Source organism: Zea mays, chromosome 1 (assembly GCF_902167145.1).
Source record: "Zea mays cultivar B73 chromosome 1, Zm-B73-REFERENCE-NAM-5.0, whole genome shotgun sequence".
In the NCBI taxonomy this organism is placed as follows: domain Eukaryota; kingdom Viridiplantae; phylum Streptophyta; class Magnoliopsida; order Poales; family Poaceae; genus Zea; species Zea mays.
The window spans coordinates 194,561,066-194,567,918 of NC_050096.1; positions in this window are offsets into that span (position 1 = coordinate 194,561,066).

Here is a 6,853-nt window from a genome sequence, read left to right on the forward strand (position 1 = left end):
TCAGACCGGTTTATCTCACAAATATTAACAACACTAACAAAGATAATATCTCATCGAGGTGGGCGGTTGGACTGGTGCGGTGATGGGCTGGGTGATACATGAGGGTTGTTGGATGACGTCCCAGATTGTCACTGCACAGAGAAAAGATTGCATGTGTTATACCATATGAATATATATCATGAAGAACTATAATTTTGATACTCACAGGAGTATGGAACTGAGTAGGGTCAACTATAGGGAACAACGGAGGTGGTGGAGCAAAACCCTGTGCGGCGCCAAGGCTTTGCATGTACTGGAACATCTCCGCCATCCTCGCCTCCATCTCCTGACGTTCCCTCCTCTCTGTTTCTAGTTGGGTCTGTAATATTCCAAGTCAATGTTATAGTAACTCAAATATAATGTATATAACTCAAGAAATGATGAGTTACAGAAGCACTAACCTCGAGTTGTTGTATGCGATGATGTGAGTTGTCCTGCCGAGGTCGTATGGCTAGGCTTGAGCTTGTGCTCCTTGCTCGCACCTGGGACTGAGTGGGAGTGGACGACGAGTCGATTGCCCTGTCGGGAATCCAGTACTGTCCATGTCTCTTGCCTCCTCTGACCCTCATGAGGACATCAGGGTCGATCTCCTTAGTCCTCGGATTGTAATCTGACCCATGGACCCCTGTGCCATGGCGGTGTAGTCACGAAGGCGGCTGTAGACGGCGGGGTTGCTATACGCCTCGGGCCCATCATCCGGGTTCTAGGTGATGCCGAACATTGTCTTGCCCTTGTGGGCCATAGCATAGGCCGAGAAGATGGAGCAAGGCTGGCCACCATGTGACGCCGACTGCAAGAAAACCAACGAGATAGTTAGAAATAATATCTAATCCAATGTTATATACCTAAATAAAAAAGAGGGAGTACACATGCTTCTCATATTGGCCTAGGTTGCGACTGCCTTGGTGGTGGGAGGGATCTTGCATCATGAGACGACGTTCCCGGCTAGCGTTGTGCGCCACGTCCCACTCAGGCAAGCACCACCTATCCACCATCTGCTCCTAGCACTGAGGATGTGCGACGCACCAATAAGGAATCATCTACAAAGTAAACACGTACACTGCATATCAGAAGATAAAATTAAGGAAATTTTTTGTCATGGATATGTTGTATTTACCTACAAGTATTGGTCCCCGGTCAACGACATAGTTCGGGATTGCTGCTTGGTCACCTTCTCCCCAAGGACGGAGTCGTGGTAGCTGACGATGGCCTGGATTCGTGCCTCGTAGTGCATGTCCACGACGAGCTTCTTACAGCTCGGGTGGCCACCACATCCGCCCTAGCCTCGTATCTAGCCTCGCATCTAAAGAAATTTTGCATACAAAGACGATGTATCCATACATTTGAAAGGGAATTAGGCTTACACCTATTTCCTAAATGATTTTGGTGGTTGAATTGCCCAACACAAATAATTGGACTAACTAGTTTGCTCTAGTGTATAAGTTATACAGGTGCCAAGGTTCACACAGCCAATAAAATGACCAAGTATGGGGTTCTACAAAGAGAGCGAAGGATAACCGAAGGCACCTCTGGTCTAGGGCACCGGACTGTCCGGTGTACACCGGACAGTGTTCGGTGCACCAGAGGACTCCAACTCAAACTCGCCACCCTCGGGAATTTCCAGAGGCGCTCCGCTATAATTTACCGGACTGTCCGGTGTACACCGGACAGTGTCCGGTGCTCCAGGGAAGAGCGGCCTCAGGAACTCGCCAGCTTCGGGAAACCACAGCGGCTGCTCCGCTATAATTCACCGGACATGTCCGGTGTACACCGGACTGTCCGGTGTAACTGCGGGACAACGGCTACTTCGCGCCAACGGTCACCTGCAACAGCAATTAATGCACACGCGTAGTGGCGGACCGGACACTCTACAGTACATGTCCGGTGCGCCACCGGACATCCAGGCGGGCCCAGAAGTCAGAGCTCCAACGGTCGAATCCCAACGGCTTTGGTGACGTGGCTGGCACACCGGATATGTCCGGTGTACACCGGACTGTCCGGTGCACCATACGACAGTCAGCCCCACCAAACGGCTAGTTTGGTGGTTGGGGCTATAAATACCCCCAACCACCCACCATTCATTGTATCCAAGTTTTCCACTTCTCAACCACTTACAAGAGCTAGGCATTCAATTCTAGACACACCAAAGAGATCAAATCCTCTCCAATTCCACACAAGGCTTTAGTGATTAGCGAGAGAGATTTGTCGTGTTCTTTTGAGCTCTTGCGCTTGGATTGCTTCTTTTCTTTCTCACTTGTTCTTGTGATCAAAACTCCATTGTAATCAAGGCAAGAGGCACCAATTGTGTGGTGGCCCTTGCGGGGAAGTTTTGTTCCCGGTTTTGATTTGAGAAGAGAAGCTCACTCGGTCGGAGGGACCGTTTGAGAGAGGGAAAGGGTTGAAAGAGACCCGGTCTTTGTGACCACCTCAACGGGGAGTAGGTTTGCGAGAACCGAACCTCGGTAAAACAAATCCTTGTGTCACACTCCTTATTTGCTTAAGATTTGTTTTGCACCCTCTCTCGCGGACTCGTTTTTATTTCTAACACTAACCCGGCTTGTAGTTGTGTTTATATTTGTAAATTTCAGTTTCGCCCTATTCACTCCCCCTCTAGGCGACTATCAATTGGTATCAAAGCCCGGTGCTTCATTAGAGCCTAACCGCTCGAAGTGATGTCGGGAGATCACGCCAAGAAGGAGATGGAGACCGACGAAAAGCCCACTACAAGCCACGGGAGCACTTCACCGGAAGAGTCCCGCATCAAGAGGAAGGAGAAGAAGAAGGACTCCTCCAAAGGGAAGGAGAAGAAATCTTCTTCACACCACAAAGAGAAGAAGGAGAAATCTTCTTCCCACAAGCCGCATCGGAGTGGGGACAAGAAAAAGAGGATGAGGAAGGTGGTCTACTACGAGACCGATTCTTCATCGGCATCCACCTCCGGCTCCGACGCGGCATCCGTCACTTCTAAACGCCAAGAGCGTAAGAAGTATAGTAAGATTCCCCTACGCTACCCTCGCATTTCTAAACATACACCTTTACTTTCCGTCCCATTAGGCAAACCACCAACTTTTGATGGTGAAGATTACGCTAGGTGGAGTGATTTAATGCGATTTCATCTAACCTCGCTCCACAAAAGTATATGGGATGTCGTTGAGTTTGGTGCACAGGTACCATCTGTAGGGGATGAAGACTATGATGAGGATGAGGTGGCCCAAATCGAGCACTTCAACTCCTAAGCCACAACCATACTCCTTGCCTCTCTAAGTAGAGAGGAATATAATAAGTGAGAGCACCTAGAGAGGGGGGTGAATAGGTGATCCTGTAAAAACTTAAACTTAGAGCCACAAAACTTGATTAGGCGTTAGCGAAGTTTATGCCAAGTGGCTAGAGAGGAGTCAAAACACAATAACCACAAGAATCCAATCACAGAGATGACACAGTGGTTATCCCGTGGTTCGGCCAAGTACAAAACTTGCCTACTCCACGTTGTGGCGTCCCAACGGACGAGAGTTGCACTCAACTCCTCTCAAGTGATCCAATGATCAACTTGAATACCACGGTGTTCTTGCTTTTCTTTTCTCAATCCCGTTTGCGAGGAATCTCCACAACTTGGAGCCTCTCGCCCTTACAAAAGATGTTCACAGAGAAATACGGAGTAAGGTGGGAATGAGCAACGCACACAAGACTCGAAAATCAGAGCAACAACACGCACACAAGTCGCAACAAGAGCTCGCAACGCAACACAAAGAGTTCACAACTCCACAAGAGCTCTATATGCTATCACAATGAAACGAATGCGTGAGATTGATGTCTTGGTGCTTAGAAGAGTTGTAGGAATGCTTGGTGTACTCCTCCATGCGCCAAGGGGTCCCTTTTATAGCCCCAAGGCAGCTAGGAGCCGTTGGGAACAAATCTGGAAGGCCATCTTTGCCTTCTGTCTCGTGGGGCACCGGACAGTCCGGTGCACACCGGACACTGTCCGGTGCCTGATTTGTTTCCTTAAACAGCGCATCCGACCGTTGCTGTTTGAGTCAGATCTGCGCACAGTTGGCGCACCGGACATGTCCGGTGCACACCGGACAGTCCGGTGTATCTTCTCGACCATTGGCTCGGCCACGTGTCGCGCGCCGATCGCGCGGCCGACCGTTGGCCCGGCCGACCGTTGGCTCACCGGACAGTCCGGTGCACACCGGACAGTCCGGTGAATTTTAGCCGAAGTCGCCGGAGAAAAACCCGAGAGCGGCTGGTTTGCTCCGCGCTGGTCTGGCGCACCGGACACTGTCCGGTGCACACCGGACAGTCCGGTGCCCCAGCCCGAAACAGCCTTTGGCTGTACACAGCCACTCTCCACTTCTTTTCTTCTTCTTCCTGTTTCTAACACTTAGACAAGAATATTAGTACACAAAACCAATGTACTAAGGCTTAGAAACATACCTTAACTTGTGATTTGCACTTTGTTCATCCATGGGCATATTTTCACATTGAAGCACTTGTGTTGACACTCCATCACCAAAATACTTAGAAATGGCCCAAGGGCACATTTCCCTTTCAATCTCCCCCTTTTTGGTGATTTATGCCAACACAACATAAAGCAACTAGAACAAGTGCAAAATCACTTCAAATAAAAACTGACTTTGAGTTTTATTCAATTTTGGCATATATGGATCATCTTTTGCCACCACTTGGTTTGTTTTTGCAAATCAAACTCAAATCTCTATCTCTAAGTCAAACACACATGTTGAAGCATAACGAGAGTCATTCCAAAAGAGATTGATCAAAGGTTTCAAAAAAAAACTCCCCCTATTTCCCATAATCAACACTTCTCCCCACAAGAAGCCAACTTTTGAAAATAGAGACACTAAGAGACAATAAAAGCTTTTGACAAAACAAAAACTCTATTCTACTATTTTCAAAATTTCTCAAGTGGTAGCTGATCCATTTATTGCTTTGGCCTTTATTTTCTCCCCCTTTGGCATCAAGCACCAAAACGGGATCAATCTTGGCCCTTTAACCCCATTGCCTCACCAAAGTCTTCAATTAAGAGCAAATGGCAATAAGATTTCATGAGATGAACTTGAATTAGTTACCCTCTCATCGGAGTGCAGTGGAAGTCTTTCATGGTCCAAGTCCACCTTTTCCCTTTCAATCCTCCTCCGAGACTAAATCATCAAACTCAAGCACATGGTTAGTCTCAAAGGGTCAAGTTGTAACACATCTCCCCCTAAACATGTGCATCACTTTGCAACGGACTTGTGAGGTCTAGGGAGTGTTTGTACAACTTGAGCACCATAATAAGCAACAAAATGCAAAAAGGAACATGATCAAAGGCATAAACACATGTATGCTACAGTTCAATCCAGGTTCCGCGAATCTAAGACATTTAGCTCACTACGCAGCCTGCAAAAGGTCTTCTCATCTAGAGGCTTGGTAAAGATATCGGCTAGCTGGTTCTCGGTGCTAACATGAAACACTTCGATATCCCCCTTTTGCTGGTGGTCTCTCAGAAAGTGATGCCGGATGTCTATGTGCTTTGTGCGGCTGTGTTCAACAGGATTCTCCGCCATGCGGATAGCACTCTCATTATCACATAGGAGTGGGACTTTGCTCAGATTGTAGCCAAAGTCCCTGAGGGTTTGCCTCATCCAAAGTAGTTGCGCGCAACACTGTCCTGCGGCAACGTACTCGGCCTCAGCGGTGGATAGGGCAACGGATGTTTGTTTCTTAGAGTTCCATGACACTAGGGACCTTCCTAAGAATTGGCACGTCCCCGATGTACTCTTCCTATCGACCTTACATCCAGCATAGTCGGAGTCTGAGTATCCAACTAAGTCAAAGGTAGACCCCTTTGGATACCAGAGCCCGAAGCAAGGCGTAGCAACCAAATATCTAAGAATTCGCTTCACCGCCACTAAGTGACACTCCTTAGGATCGGATTGAAATCTAGCACACATGCATACGCTAAGCATAATATCCGGTCTACTAGCACATAAGTAAAGCAAAGAACCTATCATTGACCGGTATGCTTTTTGATCAACGGACTTACCTCCTTTGTTGAGGTCGGTGTGTCCGTCGGTCCCCATCGGAGTCTTTGCGGGCTTGGCGTCCTTCATCCCAAACCGCTTTAGCAGATCTTGCGTGTACTTCGTTTGGGAGATGAAGGTGCCGTCCTTGAGTTGCTTCACTTGGAACCCAAGGAAGTAGTTCAACTCGCCCATCATCGACATCTCGAATTTCTGCGTCATCACCCTGCTAAACTCTTCACAAGATTTTTGGTTAGTAGAACCAAATATTATGTCATCGACATAAATTTGGCACACAAACAAATCACCATCACATGTCTTTGTAAAAAGAGTTGGATCGGCTTTCCCAACCTTGAACGCATTAGCAAGTAAAAAGTCTCTAAGGCATTCATACCATGCTCTTGGGGCTTGCTTAAGTCCATAGAGCGCCTTAGAGAGCTTACACACATGGTCGGGGTACCGTTCATCCTCGAAGCCAGGGGGTTGCTCCACGTACACTTCCTCCTTGATTGGCCCGTTGAGGAAAGCGCTCTTCACATCCATTTGGTACAACCTGAAAGAATGGTGAGCGGCATATGCTAGCAAGATACGAATGGACTCTAGCCTAGCCACAGGAGCGAAAGTCTCCTCAAAGTCCAAACCTGCGACTTGGGCATAACCTTTTGCCACAAGTCGAGCCTTGTTCCTCGTCACCACCCCGTGCTCGTCCTGTTTGTTGCGGAATACCCACTTGGTTCCCACAACATTTTGCTTCGGACGAGGCACCAGCGTCCAAACTTCATTTCTCTTGAAGT